General features: G+C 36.4%; 1 long non-coding RNA gene across 1 annotated transcript in view; it reads right to left on the bottom strand.

Annotated features, from left to right (window-relative positions):
* Positions 1 to 1,623: 1,623 nt before the first annotated feature.
* The window catches only part of LOC140921200 (uncharacterized), a 37,526-nt gene continuing 22,885 nt past the window's right edge, over positions 1,624 to 16,264 (bottom strand). The window contains exons 2-3 of the long non-coding RNA XR_012163999.1: positions 2,594 to 2,663; positions 1,624 to 1,721 (exon numbers count right to left, since the gene is read on the bottom strand). This is a non-coding gene — a long non-coding RNA (uncharacterized lncRNA). The remainder of the gene's footprint in view (positions 1,722 to 2,593; positions 2,664 to 16,264) is intronic.

Below are 16,264 nucleotides of genomic sequence, written 5' to 3'. Positions count from 1 at the left end.
AGTTAGTTGAACTGCGCTTGTTTTTCTTTTTACAGTTTCCAATTAGCTCGTTAATTCCTTTCCAAGTTTGACGCATATTGCATATGTTGAGATCAAAGAAACTTTGATAGTAGTTCGCTTTACTTAATCTCGTGAGAGAGATGATTTTATTTCGGTAAAATTTGTATTTGTCCCAGTCTGAGGTATAGAAGAGGTTACTCTTTACCCTGATTGATTTTCTTAAACCCGCAGTCAGCCATGGTTTAGTAAGGAATTTTTGTTTACGATTGGGTATACCTCTTAAAGGGGCTTGTTTGTTAATTATCTTGTTGACGCATTTGTAAAACCTGGAGAACGATTGATTGGCATCGGTATGTTTGCAAATATTATTCCAATTAATATTCTGCAAGTCGTCAATAAAAAAGTTTGCATTGAAAGTAGAATAGTCACGAACTTTAGTTTTGTTGTTTGGAAAGAATGTTTTACAGTGCGATGTTAATATGCACATCTGACAGAAGTGTCTGTTGTATCGGACACGATATTGCCGCTGACTATATTATTCTGGTAAGATTTATGCTTGAGATTCCCCAAAATTAAAATTGTAAATTCCCTTATGCTTCATTTTTGCCAGCTGTATCAACTCATTCTTGCATTTTTGTCTTAACTCTTTGTACGTTTTCATAAATGACTCGTAGAAGTCCTCTGCCGCTTTCTCCATAGTATCGCTGCCATCTTGGATTTCTTCATTGTCAGGAACGTCTGGTCTGATTCCTGTAAACGTGATACCAAATATAAAAAATTAGAAACTGGGTGTGGAAATGTAACACGCACTAGTTGTCTACCTGCCATTCTCTCCGCTGCCGTTTACGAGGGCCTGTTCAAATATTGCGCCTAAACGGAACGTCTCATCTTTAGTAAGCAATAAGACAGACCTGAAGCCTTATAGTACAGTAGGACCCCGGTAATTCGAACTCTGAAGGGAAACGAAAAACATTTCGAGTTAGCGGGGAACTCGAGTTATCGGGGTAAATTTCAATGAAATTTTGATCAAGGGATAGGAAGGTTAGTTCGAGTTAGCGGGGAGTTCAAGTTACCCGAGTTCAGGTTATCGAGGTGCTACTGTATATGCAAGCTTCAGCTTAGCAAATGCGCAAAGCAATAACTATTCTTAACTTACTTCCCGCGCCTCCAAATCTTGTTCTGTTGTAGCATGTCATGTGGTACAAAACTCCAAGGCAGAAGAGCACACCAAGAGCAGCTAAGATAATGAAAAAGGTGCTTGTAAAGTGTGGGCTACTGGGATCAAAGAATGCCACCTGCTCCTCGGCAGTATCTGCTTCCTGTGTAGAGATAAATAAAGCTCCTTAAGATACGACGAAGTCTTATTGAAGTGAAGAATCAAAATAACTTTATATTTCTTATAAGTCCTTATAAGACAAGTCTGTGGAATGCCATTATCTCATTAGAGTCATCTTCTTGATCTTGGTTTCCTTGCAGGAGATAGTTCGTCTGCACATTTTTGGCGAGGATCATTTTTGACAACTCGTCCGCCAAATCCATCGAGCTATCTTGTAAAATAAGGCCTTGAGAGATTTTCGTTTCAAAGAGTTCAGCAACTTCAAACCAGGAGCCATTAAATAAATCCTTCCTTTTAAATGGAGTATACATGTCCACCAAGAGTGCATCAATTTGTTTTGCCTTTAGAGCCTCCACTAGCTGATCTATATCCGGGAACGTTGAACCTTGAATGAATCAATAGTACACAATGAGATGCGCGATCTATACGAAAGCCAAGGTTTCTTTTGGTCGTTAGCCATCGAGATTAGTGTTTTGTATAGCAGTTTGGGGCAGTGTAAGAGTAATAGATATTTCCCAGCTAGGTAGAAAGGCAGTTAATTTAGCAACTGGGCATTTCTTGGCCAGTCAATCGAATAAGAAGGAATTACTGAAAGAAAAAGATCTTAAAACTAAATAACTGCAGAACTTAAAATTATTTTCTGTTGCCAGCCGAACTACTATCTTTTTAAAATAGGTTGTCAAGAATTCCTCGCTTGTTTTTGTGGTTCCCATAATGAAACAGTTTGGCAATTTTTTTTTTTTGAATGTCCACTTAATTCTACTCCTAGAACTAATCTGCACTTCTCTGCTGCTCGCATTTTCCCTAACAGATGGTCTTGTTTTTCTATTTGGATAGCCGTTACTGTTGCTGGAGCAAAATCACGATTTAGTCACAGAGATACCTAAATATGGAAGTTCCACTTCTACTATTTAAAAAAGTACTATTTAATGTAATTTGTTATTACAATTTTCGAAGTGAGCCCTCTCGATCAGTTCTGAAACTCCTAGGACAAACTTCGCCTGTAAAATTGTTTTTAAAATTTTACTAAAAAACCCTCTAATTACAGCCACCTTTCCACACTGCTTTCTTTCTCGGTCCCATGGTTTCTGCTGTGAGGAACTGAATTCGACTCTGTACAGGTTGCATATGAATTCTTGTTTTTTTTAGTACATCGTTGAAGATAGTAAAAATTTTAGAAGCTGAAAGAAACTATTTTAAGAAATGTGAACATAATGGGGAAAGAAAATATAGCATTTTAGTGTACAATAAGCTTACTGATAGTTAGCTTGCCACTGAGAGAGCCAAGACCAACGCGGTTTTCGGGTGAATCACCTACAACTGCCACCTGTTGTAGTTGGGAAAATGTAATATCTAATTTGTTATTTCATTCTCCTGAAACCTTTATAACCACAAGCATGTTTTTTCTCTTGTTAAGTGGACTTTGAACTTCTGGGGACGATTAACTATTTTTGGTATTAATCATTACATTCCAACGAACGAGAAGATATTTTTACAAGAAATAACTAGGGGAAGTGGAATTGGGATTTTCTTTGGAATTAGCGGTTTAAAGTTTTATGACAGTGCGCGTGCATCACTTGCCCTTTTGTAAACAACTTTTTAAAACATTTGAATCTCTTTTCAATTTCATTCAGTTTTTGTTTGTTTGTTTGTTTGTCTTATTAACGCGCTCTCCCAAAAGAGAGCGAAAAAACGACGTAGAGCTGTTGGGTAGAGCTATAGTCACACTGAGGACCTCTTCGAAAGAAGGATGACAGAAATTTACCAAATGTCAGAGCGAGGTACCGGTACTACAGATCAGAAGTGCCGGTTCAGCCTCAAGTCATAAAAGTAAACAAAAAGAAAAACGGTAGTTGTAAGGTAGTTCTCAGTAATAACACAATAGCCCTTTTCACGGTTTCTTCAACTTTTGATATGGACAAATTAGGGAAAATCTGTGGACACTACTGGAAAGAGCGTCTTAATATTAGTAAAACTGCCAAATTTGAAGGTGATACGTCTTCAGCGAGCGAAGATATCACTCCGCAAAGTTGCGAAAATTTACAGACGTTTGTATATGCTCCCCATCATGCAAACGTCTGTAAAACTTCGCGACTTTCAGGAACTATATTTTCAACAAATCCCTTTCAAACTAGGCAATTTTACTAATTTTAAGGCGCTCTTTTCAGTGGTGTTGACAGATTTTTCAGTAGTATAGTACATGGGGGTACCGGCGCATTTCCATATTCTGGATTTGACCTTGGGATTTTGCTGATGTCAGCATTTTTGAGACCGGTTTGGACTGGTTGTTTTTGCTAATTAATTGGACAAAACGAAAGGTACTTAAAGAAAAGGCGATATAATATAGTATATGAGTATGAATGCAATTGACGCAGTTCTTAACCTTTGTGATATTCTGGTAGAATCTAATGTTCAGCTATGTAAACAAATTGAAAAAGACGGCTTAGATGAGGAAAATCTATATAACCATTTTAAAAATACCGCAAAAACAATAAAAAAATATAGTAAATTTGTTAAGTCACATGGCAGTTTGTCTGCTAAGCCAGAGGAGGAAGCGAGTGAGGAGTACAATGACGAGGAATATAATAAATTAATTACACGAATCGAGAAAATTAAGCAAGATCGCCAAAATGATAAAAAATGGAGCGAAATGGATGACGAAAATGATGAATTAATTGAGCGATTAAATCGGTTGAAACCAGTTGAAATAACTGATGACCCGGATTCAGATATTGAAGAAATTTTGAAAAAAGAGGAAGAATTAGAGCGCCAAAGAGATGAATATTTCGAGGAAAAAGATAAACGAGATCGATTAAACCGGATTGAACCAGTTGAGCCCGATCCAGATTTTGAATTTGAAGAACTTAATAAAATTGCAAATGAATTACTTATAAATAGTAGAAGAATGAAGAAAAAATAATTTACTAAAAAACTTGATATATTTAATAGTAATGAAGAAAAAATTAATAAATAACCCAAAACAATACTGTTAACTGAAAAAATCTATAGAGGCGTTTAAGAGGAAATTACAGTTGCGCAAAAAAATATCAAATGATCTGATCAAAATAATGTTAAGTTTTGTAAGAGAAAATAGTGTAAATTAATTAAGAAGTAGACATGACCGGTCGATTAGTTGGTCTAGTTGGTTAGTCAAACAATTAGTTAGTAGGGCCCTTTTTAGACAACAGTTTATTGACATTTTCAATATGTTTTAATGTTATGGGTGGTAATTGTTGTTGTGTTGGTTTATAAGTTAATTGTGGAAGTTTTGTTGCCGGCTTTTTCTTTGTAATTCGTTTGGTACCTTTGGAACCTCGTTTTGTCAATAGATGTGGGAAAAGATAATGATACTGTACAATTAATTCAATAATCTGCCGTCTTTTCATTTTTGTAACAGCAAACTTGTCGGCTTTCATTTTGATGATTTCTTTCTTGAGCTCTTTGAGCGTATATGTATTCAGATTTTTTCGTAATTCTATCTTTTGGAGTTCATTATAGTTGTCCAATAATTGGTCAGCATTCATATACTAATTAATTAGATAATCTGTGAATGACTCTGTAATGGGTTTCTAGTGTATTCTTATTATGGAAGTGTTTGACACAATATTTACACGGCAACCTAATGCCTTTCATATAATCATGTACTTCTATACAGATTTCATCATAGTCGTTACTCAGGATAAATTTATAGCCATTGTTGCTGTATTTATTCATCAACTCGTATTGTGCTTTGCTCACACGATAATTATTAGTTGGTGATTTGAATTCAATACAGAGGCCTTTATATTCTTTGTGATAATCGAGTACCATTAGATCAGGCTGTTCTCTCATATATCCTTTCTTATACGAATCTAGTCTCTTATTTTCAGTATCTTGATTTTCTCCCAGACCGGCTACTAATATGGAATCTGGATAATATCTTCTTATGAGGTCCACTACTTTGTAATGGAGGTCAGTCTCATTGCCAATCATGATCATCTTATTCCAGGGGCTATCAAATAGTTTGTATTGGCCATATTTGCGGAAAGATGGGAGGACTGTAGTAAATACCCAATCGCGGAATTTTTTTGCAGCTTCTAATTTGGAACTAAACACAACAAGTTCGTAAAAACCGGCCTCGTCAATGAATGTGTACCATTTCCCTCTAGTGTCATTTTGTTGAGGTGGCGTTTCACCACCCCAACATTTTGTTGACCCGTCCAGACGACGGGTCAACATTTGGGGATATACAAGATGGATCATTTTATGGTTCTTAGATACATTTTTTCTAATAGCCTGATCAGTGTCACTATAACCGAGAATAATAGCAACATCTTTTCCTCGGAACCAAACATTTTGCTTATCATCAATATATGATGTCAGCTCAATTTCTAAATCTTCATTAGCAAACTTTTTTTCAATCATATTTACCATATATATAGATTACATAAATATTACTATCATATAGGCCAATAAAATGGTAAATATGATAGATTAAAAAGTATGCTAGGCCTGAGGTGCCGTTTCAGCACATTAGACCTGAGGGGGCGAAACGTCCACGCCAGCTTTTTGAACCTGACCCGTCCAGACGACGGGGCAGCATTTGGGGTTCTGGACCTTACTCCCCGAAACAGGGTACCAGCTAATTTGGCGTATTTTATGGTTATCCTTACTCTTCCTCTTCCTCCGTTTCAAAGATCGCTTTAAGGACGCCTGTTAATGACATCTCAGCTGTTTCCAGATTTTTGGAGATTAATTTCTTGTGATGTAATGTCGCAATCTCTTCTTCCAATTTTTGGATTTTAGTGTATAGCGCATTAAGCTCGGTTTCCTTACTCTGGATTTTAGTATCAAGCTTTCTTATATGATCGTCCATATATACTATTAATTAGATAAATCTTGCAGGCTACTCAGTGTAATCCAAGAATTAAAGTCGTCACTATAACCAAACCATTTTACCAGAGCTTGCTTCTTCTTATAATCCCTCCGAATGACCTTTTCAATGCGAAATACGTCCTGCTTTGCTGGTAGTAATTCTGGTTCATAAAAGCTGCCTTGTATTTCCTCATTATTGAGATCCTTTAATCTGTAAGTAATTGGGTTTGTGGATTGGATTTTATTGATCAGGAATATCTCTTCTGTCCAGTTAGGTGTGTACCCTTTATCGAATACCTTTCTCTTGTACTTACTTATCCTCACTTTATCACCAATCTTGAATTTGGGTTTAGATGACAATTGCTTCATATCACCATACAGATTGTAATATACGGTACTTTCATTCTTCTTCTTACTAGCTTCTATAGGTGTCATTTTAATGGAACTGTGTTTGGTGTTATTATACTGCTCCAATATTTTTGGTAATATGTCTAAATATACGGTATTACCCTGGACAGTAAACTGCTTCCACATTTTGGTTTTAATTGTACGGTTCCATCTTTCACACACACTAGGTTTTTCCTCATTCTCGGTTGAATATAGTGTTATATTATTCTTTTCCAACAGTTCTTTTATATTTTTGTTATAATATTCTTTCCCCTTATCAGTCCATAGATATTGTGGTTTGCGGCCCTCCTTGAAGATTGTTTTGAATGCTTCTGTGACAGTTTCCCCTTTCTTATCCTTCAATGGGACAATCCAGCCATATTTGGAGAACAGATCTAATACCATCAGGAGATATCGGTAACCTTTGTTCCATTTACTGAACTGTTGCATTTCAACCAGATCAGAGCACCAAATTTTATCAATACCGGTTGTAATAACACGCCGCCGAGTAAAGTTGCGTTTTATATGTTTATCTAGTTCATCTGCTAATTGTTGCTGCCAACTAATACCCGACGGCTTTTCTAGTTTAAACCAAGTCCGAGTTTCTGTTTTGTGTTTATAGTATTTCTAGCTAACCAGTGACCCCATTGTCGTTCATTATAGGGAATGGCGTCTAATGATTTTACCATTTTACGGTCAGCTTTATTTTTGCACTTTCGGTTATCACTACAAACACTATAATCGAAATCATGTTGCATGGCTGTAGATTTGCTCAAATCTACAGCATCTGTCGACCCAGTTGGCGGATCATAAATTTCTAATTTTTCACCAGTTTCTGGATTGTATCTGACTTGATTTTCGAGATCGTTGTAAGGGCCTGTATACCGATGCCCTGGTAAAGTCCATCCACCTGCTGGTTTTGGTAATTTACCAATCTGCTTGTGGATATCTATAGCACCTCCATCCAAATCTTTCCTGTTTGTTTTTTAATTCTTTTTTGGTCGTATTTTGGTTGATAATTGGTCAAGAGCTTGAGAACCGACATTCTGAATCACTGGATTTAATTTATCTAGAGCATAATCTATGTAGCTTTTTTCTGTAACTTTTTATCATGTAATGCTTCTGACCCGTAATATCTTCCCATTTCAACTGCCTTTTTACCCATCCAAGGAAGCCCGTGATGTACAAACGCATCAAGAGCAGTACCAGCTACTGTGTCTATTACGCCTGCCCCTAGGACAGGCTGACCTAGTTTCCCTTCTTGACAAACTTAAACTTTTTTATTCCACATTCAGCACAAGTGCACCAAAACATAAGTCTACCATTTTTGGCAGTTTTATAACCCGAAGGTTCTACACATTCTGTTTGCTTCTTCGGTTTAACACAATAAGATTTCACCATTATTTTATATATTTATGTTATATAATTATTGTCTAATCACTATCTGGAACATAAGTTTCATGGCTGCTGTCTGACTCATAATCACTCTCACTCAGGGGTTCACAATTGCAGCACTCGAAAGATCCATATTGATTTACATAATGTGGAGTAACTTCTTGGCAATAAACACAGAACTTTTCAGTCATTATATAACAGTGTTACATAAAATAGTTTATCAGAAATTGGTGATTTATCATTTGATTAGTGGAACTGAATTTGGGGTTGCGTATAACGTCTAATAATGGTTTTCCTTTTTGTCTCTCTAGGAGATAATATAGGCACCAATAACCACACAAAACACTGTCCCTTTCTTGTATTTCATCTGATGAGTACACCATTTTTTTATCGCTTGTTTTCAGATAATTTTTAATCTCATTGGGCATGATCAATCCAAACGAATCAAAATACTCACAAAATTGTTTATCCACGTTTCTATAACAGACCCAATGACTGCCTCCGCCCATTGAATCATCTAAATTAACTATTCCTGTTTCCAATTTGTGTATTTTATTTGGTAAATTATCACGGCTAAATACACCCCTGAAATATTTTATTCCCAATTGTTTGACCCATTGTAACAGATCAATATTCGATAACGGTTTGTTTATGAATTTTATAGTATTGTTTCTAGAATTGGGATTGAATTGAATGGGCTGTTTTTTCCGAGCAGCAGTCCCTTTCCCTTTCTTTTTTTTTTAACTCCCGCACCAGTGGGGTTTTCCCATGTTCCAAAGAAAGGTGGCGACATGTAAGGGTACGGGGTTATCATTCCATGGCCATTAGTTGTATCGGGAACATATACTGGCACTGTATTAGCGGAACCAGTTCTATCGGCCTGTAGTCCTTTTCCCGTTAATGCGTTTAGTAACAGGGGGACTCCTATACTCGCTAATAGAGTTCCTAAAAACCCGCCCTGCTGTGTTTTCGTCGGTCTGATAACTAATCCGTTACCAGTTTGGAGAGCATTAAGAATATCCCTTTTCTGGCCTGTGGATAGTAAATGTTTGTACGCAATCAATTGTGCTATTTTATCCTGTGGAATAGGAAAACCTCCTCGTTGACCTTTTCCGAATATTTTATCCACACCTAAACTGGCTAATCCTGATAACGCTCCTGTTGCCAGCGGTGCGATAGCTTTTTTGGCTAATGGCATGGCCATAGGTAGCAACTTGCTTCCTAAACTGATTAATGATCCCCACAAACTACCACCTTGTCTAACAGCTTTTCTGGTTTGTGTTTTTGATATTTTGTTATCCTATCCTGTACCCTGGCTCATTGCTTTTCTCAATTTATTGATCTGAGTTTTTGTGAGCATTAATTCGTGTGGACCGGATAACTCATTTCTGGCTAATCTGATAGTTATTGCTGAATTATTATTATAAGCTCTCGAAAGCTTTTCCAATTGTCCTTTACTAAGTGACACACCATAAGGAATATATTTCGTCATTACTTGTATATAATATACGTTACATAATTTACGATCTGAGTATTATTTTACCATCCTTTTGAATTAGTTCAACATCCTGCTCATATAATGTTAATGCGTAAATTGAGTAGGCCGCTGCCGTTGTTCCAGATAGCTCATATTTAAATGTCAGTTTTGTGGTACCGTCCTTAATATCCATTTTCTGTTTTGTTAGGTCGAAATACAGGAAGGGAAATAGGGTACTGAAATTAGATTTATTGAGTAATGACCCTTCACCATATTCCTTATTTTTGTGGACATATTTTAGAACATCCCTGAAGACTCTAGTCATATCAGTAGATGGTGTGTAATGTATTTCGGGGTATTCGTTACCATTTCCGACTTCCAGGTGACAATTGGATAAGGTCCTTGGGTCAGTTGAGACGGAGAATGTGTTGTATAAGAATGGATTAGCTGTCTGGGTATCGATATTTGCATCATTGATTATGAATACAAACACGTGTCGGGGTTTCGAAATACCAGAAGAGATTCTGAAATTCCCGCTTCTCTGCTGACTATACTACTATTTGATTTTTCTATATTCTCTCTCAAATAAGTCCACTTGTGATTTTTAAGATACTGACTCATATAGGATGATTGGCCTTCACTGTTAAAGGTTATTCGCGGAACATACAATTGCATTCTGGTGATAACCACTCTGCAATCAGCCCCGGCTTGCCAAATTAGATTACCATCTGACTCAATCTCAAAATTCATCTCAACCCTTGTATTAGGTAACAGCTCATCTTCTAACATTTCAAAGAATGAGTATCTGTTCAGTGGTATTTCTGTATTCACTTTAGCTGAGACACCTAAGAGTGCTTTCCGAAGGGCAAAACCCTTATTGTAAGCTGTTCGCCTTTTAGCTAACTAATTTGTGCCACTAACTTCAAATTCCCGCTCTTCTGCATTTCTGGATGTATCAAGATAGAAAAACTCATTACTCGCTGTTTTTCCAGCGTAAGATGGACTGTACTCAAGTAAGTTCTTAATATTTACCGCGTAATTCGCGTCATTACAATCATACACTTTCTTATCATTGATCTTGATATCAAAATGTTTCAAAAGTGAATACGACCCGTTTACAATTCCATTATGATCTGCCACTGCAATGTTACCACCATTAGCCAGCAATACTACTTTAAAATCAAGACTGATTCGGGCATTATACCAGTCAAATGGTGTAACCTCTCCAGTGTTATCACCCGTACGAAACCAACAGATCTGCAGCAGATCTGCAACAGATCTGTTTTACGAAAAACAGACTAGCTACAGACCATTTTATCGTCTCCAAAGTCTGTTTTCAGTCTGTAGCAGACGCATTGCCTTCATCGTCTGCAAAGATGTTTTCCTGCAGACGCGAAACAGATGAAAAACAGATCTGCACGTGATCTGTGAAGTCTGCAGAGTCTGTAAGCCGTCTTAATTAATTTAGTGCGCATGTTTATCAATTCGAAACAGGCAACTAATGTCTCTCCGGTCGGGTCCATCCGCTGCTTTGTCAATAAATTTAAACATAATCTTCATCCAATTATTATAAAAAGCGTTGGAAAATTACCTTACCTTCATTTTATTTTATTCACTCTCAAGACTTATGTAGCTTTTCAAAGTACATTCATGAATGCTGCCGGTAAATCAGTTTCTTTTAAAAAACATGACTGAGTACTTACCAGTTTTACACAGCAACATTAAGAGAACGCCATGTGCCTCATCGTTCATTACAGTTAAACTTAACTCAAAATAACATCTTATGGACATGGAGTTTTAAATTCATGTAAATTCAAAATAAATCTCAAAAATGTATTCTTTGGAGACCTTCCGTGACTGATACGCGATCGGGTAATTCCCTGGAGACATTCCAGAACTTAATCTAATTGGTCCGCGCTTTACTAGAAGATCCTATTACTCATCTTCCTCGCGACCGTTTTTCTGCTTGAATGAAATATGCAATCGGTTTCTCGCTAACTAAGCAAGTTATTTGCGTTCAGTTTGGATTCAAAAAGTTAAAAAAAGGTTTTTAGCCGTTTATAGAGCGAAGATGGAAAAAGTATGGGTTAAAAATCAACTGTGCCTCAAGCGACTCTCAATGAATGCAAACAGACGACGCTTGCGTAGGAATTAACATTATGTTGCAAGAGCCTTGATCAAAGATTATTTGCTCAAGTTATGTATATTCGTTTAGTCCATCACCCGGAACATAGCAAAAACTGAACAACAAATGAATTGCTCCATTCATAAAGAAATGCAACTCATCGTGGATCATGGAGGAAACGAAGAGGTGAGCGACTTGAAGTATAGGCTAATAAATAGCGCTGCGTGTTACAAACCAAACCGTCGCACAGGAACCGCATTCATGTGATTGAACGGTTGCGTTTCCTCTCTTATAGCTGCCGACAAAAATCCTTCTTTGTTATTGAGCTCGGTTATTTCAATGTCAGCATTTTGATGTGTTATTCATTGAAGAAATTTAAGCAAGTGACTGCGACTGTACGTGTGTTTACGGGCCAGATTGTTGTGATTTAATTTTGTTTCTCATACCCGCGAGCTGGGACTTCTCAATGTTCTCTCGTTTTAATTTTGTTGTTTGCATTGTTTTATTACTAAAGTGATAGGTATTCAGTTGTAGTTAACGGTTATCCTAAGCTTTTTCGGCGCAATTTGAGAGAATATTTTATGTATTTACGATAAAAATAAAAGGTGTTTGATTGGTGCAGTACGTCTGTTATTGTGCTTACTATTCATACCTCCTTCGTCTGCAGAACGTCTGCACAAATTGCAGATCATTTCTGCAGACATTCTGCAGACATTTTGCAGATATTCTGCAGACATTCTGCAGACAATTCGCAGATAATCTGTAGATGATCTGTAGACTATCTGCAGATCTGCTGCAGATGTTTCAACAGATCTGTAGCAGACTAAAAACAGATCTGCTCGTTTCCTACGGGCAACAACAAACCTGTAGCCATCTTTCTTTTGGTGAGCATTATTGGCCACAGTTGTATTTAGTGCTGTTTCTAGGTCAAAAATAACATCTTCATATCGTTCAACATACTTTGGATCTCTAAAAGATTTCATTATATTAACAGATTACATAAATCTTCTCATCTGACCTCCAGACAATAATTGATTTATTCGTTCATTAATCTCATAATCGGTAAGCTCCTTTTGTGGATTTTCTATCGGAGATGCTGCTACTGGTGTTTCTGTATTTTTATTCTTTTTGCTTAATAACTGAATAATTTTATCGCCCGCTTTTTCACCGGCATATTCACCAGTTTTCTGAACAGCCTTCTTGGTCGCTGTTTTAGCAGCTTTTTTCATGGTCCTTCCAAACAACTTTTTGCCGATCGTTTTGAAAACATCAGTAACACCTTCTCCATAAATATGCTTCTTAACATATCTCCCCGTTTTAACATCATAACGTTTCTTGAATTCTGATTGTCTCATTGTATAATATTAGGTTACATATTATACTAGTTTGGATCGCAATATCAATGTCATAAACCAGTCAATGTTATTTAGTCCAATTGGTCGCCCCAGTGAGTCTGTAATGTAAAACCTCATTTGACTAATATTTAGTTTGGATACTTCATTAAACAATAGTCTTCTGGGTTCAAATGTGAATGGAAAGCTTCTTGTCAAATTGTCAGTTGGAATAACAGCTAACGTATTAGTTTTAACACCATTCAATATGCTATTCATAATGGCGTCTGTATTGATATGGATCATATCAATGGAATTTGTGATATTAGGCAGATCACCATCCCCAGATTCTGTTTTCTTTACAATCTTTTCTGTAAATCCAATTAACTCGCCAAATTTACTGTTTCTCAGATCCAGTTGGTAATTGTTGTCAATCTGAATGAGAATCTTGTATGTCGATAACACAAATGTTAGGTTAATATGGTATACATCATCCCCTTTTGCATCAGTAGTTTTATGGCCTTTCTTTTTCATGTACTGATGGAGATAGTCATTTAGATCTGAGTAAGTGTACATTCCATCCACATATTTGACGGTTTCCCATGATGTGCCACCATTGGTTGAGTATTTTATTTGATTATTGTGATACTGATCTGAAATATTGTGCCAACTGTAAGTCATAGTGGCCTTATCCAGAGCTATTTCATGTGTCATGTTATTTTGGAGTTTTAACACTGGATCGAATTTGATTATGAAATCTTCTGCTTTATTCTGTCCGATTTTCTGTCTATTAACAGATGATATATGAAGTGCTCTTTCTTGCATTTATATTATTAGATTACATTATATACTCCTTCAATAGACTATTAAGCTGGTTGTTATTTAGAACACCTAATTTGTTTAGTGTGTGAGCAATTTTGGAAAATTCATTTTTCACACCATTATTTCCAGCCAGTATTGATCCACCTAACAATTCTAATCTGTCCAATAGATCAACTGGGTTATTATAGTAAACAACTTCTGAACCGATTTTTTTGTACTTATTACTGGTTCGGTGAATTGGAATATCACTTATTCTGTTCAGGTCATCGAATACCATTTTTGATAATGGTGAATACTTCTTTTTACTATTGAACCGCTTTGTGAGCAGATCAAGGGTATCAAAGTCCACTTGCTTATCATATACTTTTTTACCATCCTTATGAGAAATTAGTTTGAGCTGGCCATAAAGTTTGGGCACGTCAATTGTTACATTTCCATAAACACCAGTTTGTGGGTTAACCTTATCAGCATTCCTCTTTTTGTGTGTATAAATACCCTGACCAGTTTTCAGTGTTTTTGTGCCTTCCTCTACAATACCAATTCGTTGTCTGTATTTTTTATGATGTCAATCCCTTCAGTATACTCGGCAATTTCATCCCTATTCTTCTTTCTGTTAGTTTTTGTTGTGCTCAAATGGGCTTTTTTCCGGCCTAATTCCTTATTTATTTCACCGGATTTATCCAGAATTTGTTGCATAATTTGGCTCTTTTAAGGTTTTGAAAAAGATGTCAGCCGGTAATGGCAATTGCTGGTTTTGTATGAATGCCAATTCTTCTTGTGTAAATCCCTTATTCATATCAGCTACCATCTTAGGGGCCACCTCACCACTTGGGCCTGGTAATGCTAATCTTTGAACTTGTTCACCATAGGGGATAACTTGTTTATTAACATCTTCTCTCAATTTACTGATTTCCTCAATTTCCTTATCAAACTTTTCCGTTAGAGGTTTTAGATCTTTAGCCACCTTTTCATATAAATCTTGATCTCTAGTTTCAACTTCTTTTATAACATCCCTAACAACTTCAGTCATTTTTCCTGCTTCAATTTTAGGGATACTGAGTCTCTTAAATCTTTCAATATCCATTATACTATTGTGTTATATAAAACTTATCTTAACTTATCTTGAATTATCTAACATAATATTATATGGATATTCCAAATTATGATTTCAATGAAGATGAAAATAAAAACTTCAAACAGCTGTACAAGTATATGCCCAAGTCTAATTTCCAGATGCTAATATGTGGCAATTCAGGGTCAGGCAAAACAAACTTAATTACTTTATCACATCCTTATGAAACCATTAGTCTATTATGATCAGATCCATTTATATGGCAAAAATCTGGAACAGGAAAAGTATCGACACATGATAGAAACAATGAATGACATTAGTAGCCGGGTTGGATATGACATAATGCACTGCAATAATGATGACATTAAACCTGTCAATAGTCTGGAAAGTGATGCCCAGAAAATTGTAATATTTGATGACTTCATTTGCGATAAGAACCAAAAGCCGCTTATCGATTACTTCATTCAAGGCCGTCATAAGAACTGTAGTGTTATTTACCTGTCACAATCATTTTATAAAACTCCAAAAGATATCAGACTGAACTGCAGTCATTATGTTGTTTATGATTTCCCTAGCAGTAATGAGAGAAATATGATTTCTAGAGAGTTGAATGTAACAAAGGATCAATATGTTAAAGCCACCAAACAACCCTACTCATTCCTATATGTTGACAAACCAATGAAAACAGTCAAGAGAAACTTTTATGGAAATATCTAAATAAATAATAATATACTATTATAAAATGGGAATATTTAATCAACAACCTAATTATGATCAATCATACTCAAAAGGAAAACGAGGTATTACTGGCCCTCAGGGACCTCCTGGCCCGCCTGGCCCGTCTGGCCCCGCTGGTGCTCAGGGTAACCAAGGTCCAAAAGGTGATCAGGGTATTCAAGGACCCAAAGGTGATCAGGGTATTCAAGGACCCAAAGGTGATCAAGGACCAAAAGGTGTTGGACTTAGTCTCACATCAAGGGGGGATTATAATATGTTAGGTAAACAACTGAAAGGTATGGCTGAAGGAACTAGTTTTACTGACGCTGTAAGAAAAGACCAACTAGACACCAAACTATCACTTTCTGGTGGATTAATGACCGGCAATTTGGATATGAATAATAATAGGATATACAATGTAGCCCAACCAAATGGTAATAATCAACCAGCTACAAAAATATGCACAGAAAATAAATTCCTGGATAAGTCTAATGGAGTTATGGCTGGTCCACTAAACATGTCTAATAATAAAATCACTAATCTTGCAACGGCAACAGCAAATGGTGATGCAGTGGACTTTGAATTCTTCAATAAGTATACCCCACCTGGGTCTAGAATCAGATTAACCAATTCCAGCTTAACAATGCTAATTTAGTCGGTATAGTACAGAGTGGATATGAATGTTCTCATGAAGTTGCGACTATAGGATGGTCTAAAAATAAATTTTTACAGAGAACTGGCTCTAATA

This window comes from Porites lutea, chromosome 12, assembly GCF_958299795.1.
Source record: "Porites lutea chromosome 12, jaPorLute2.1, whole genome shotgun sequence".
Classification (NCBI taxonomy): domain Eukaryota; kingdom Metazoa; phylum Cnidaria; class Anthozoa; order Scleractinia; family Poritidae; genus Porites; species Porites lutea.
The sequence above is the reverse complement of the archived record's forward strand: the minus strand, read 5'-3'. Positions and strand labels throughout refer to the sequence as shown.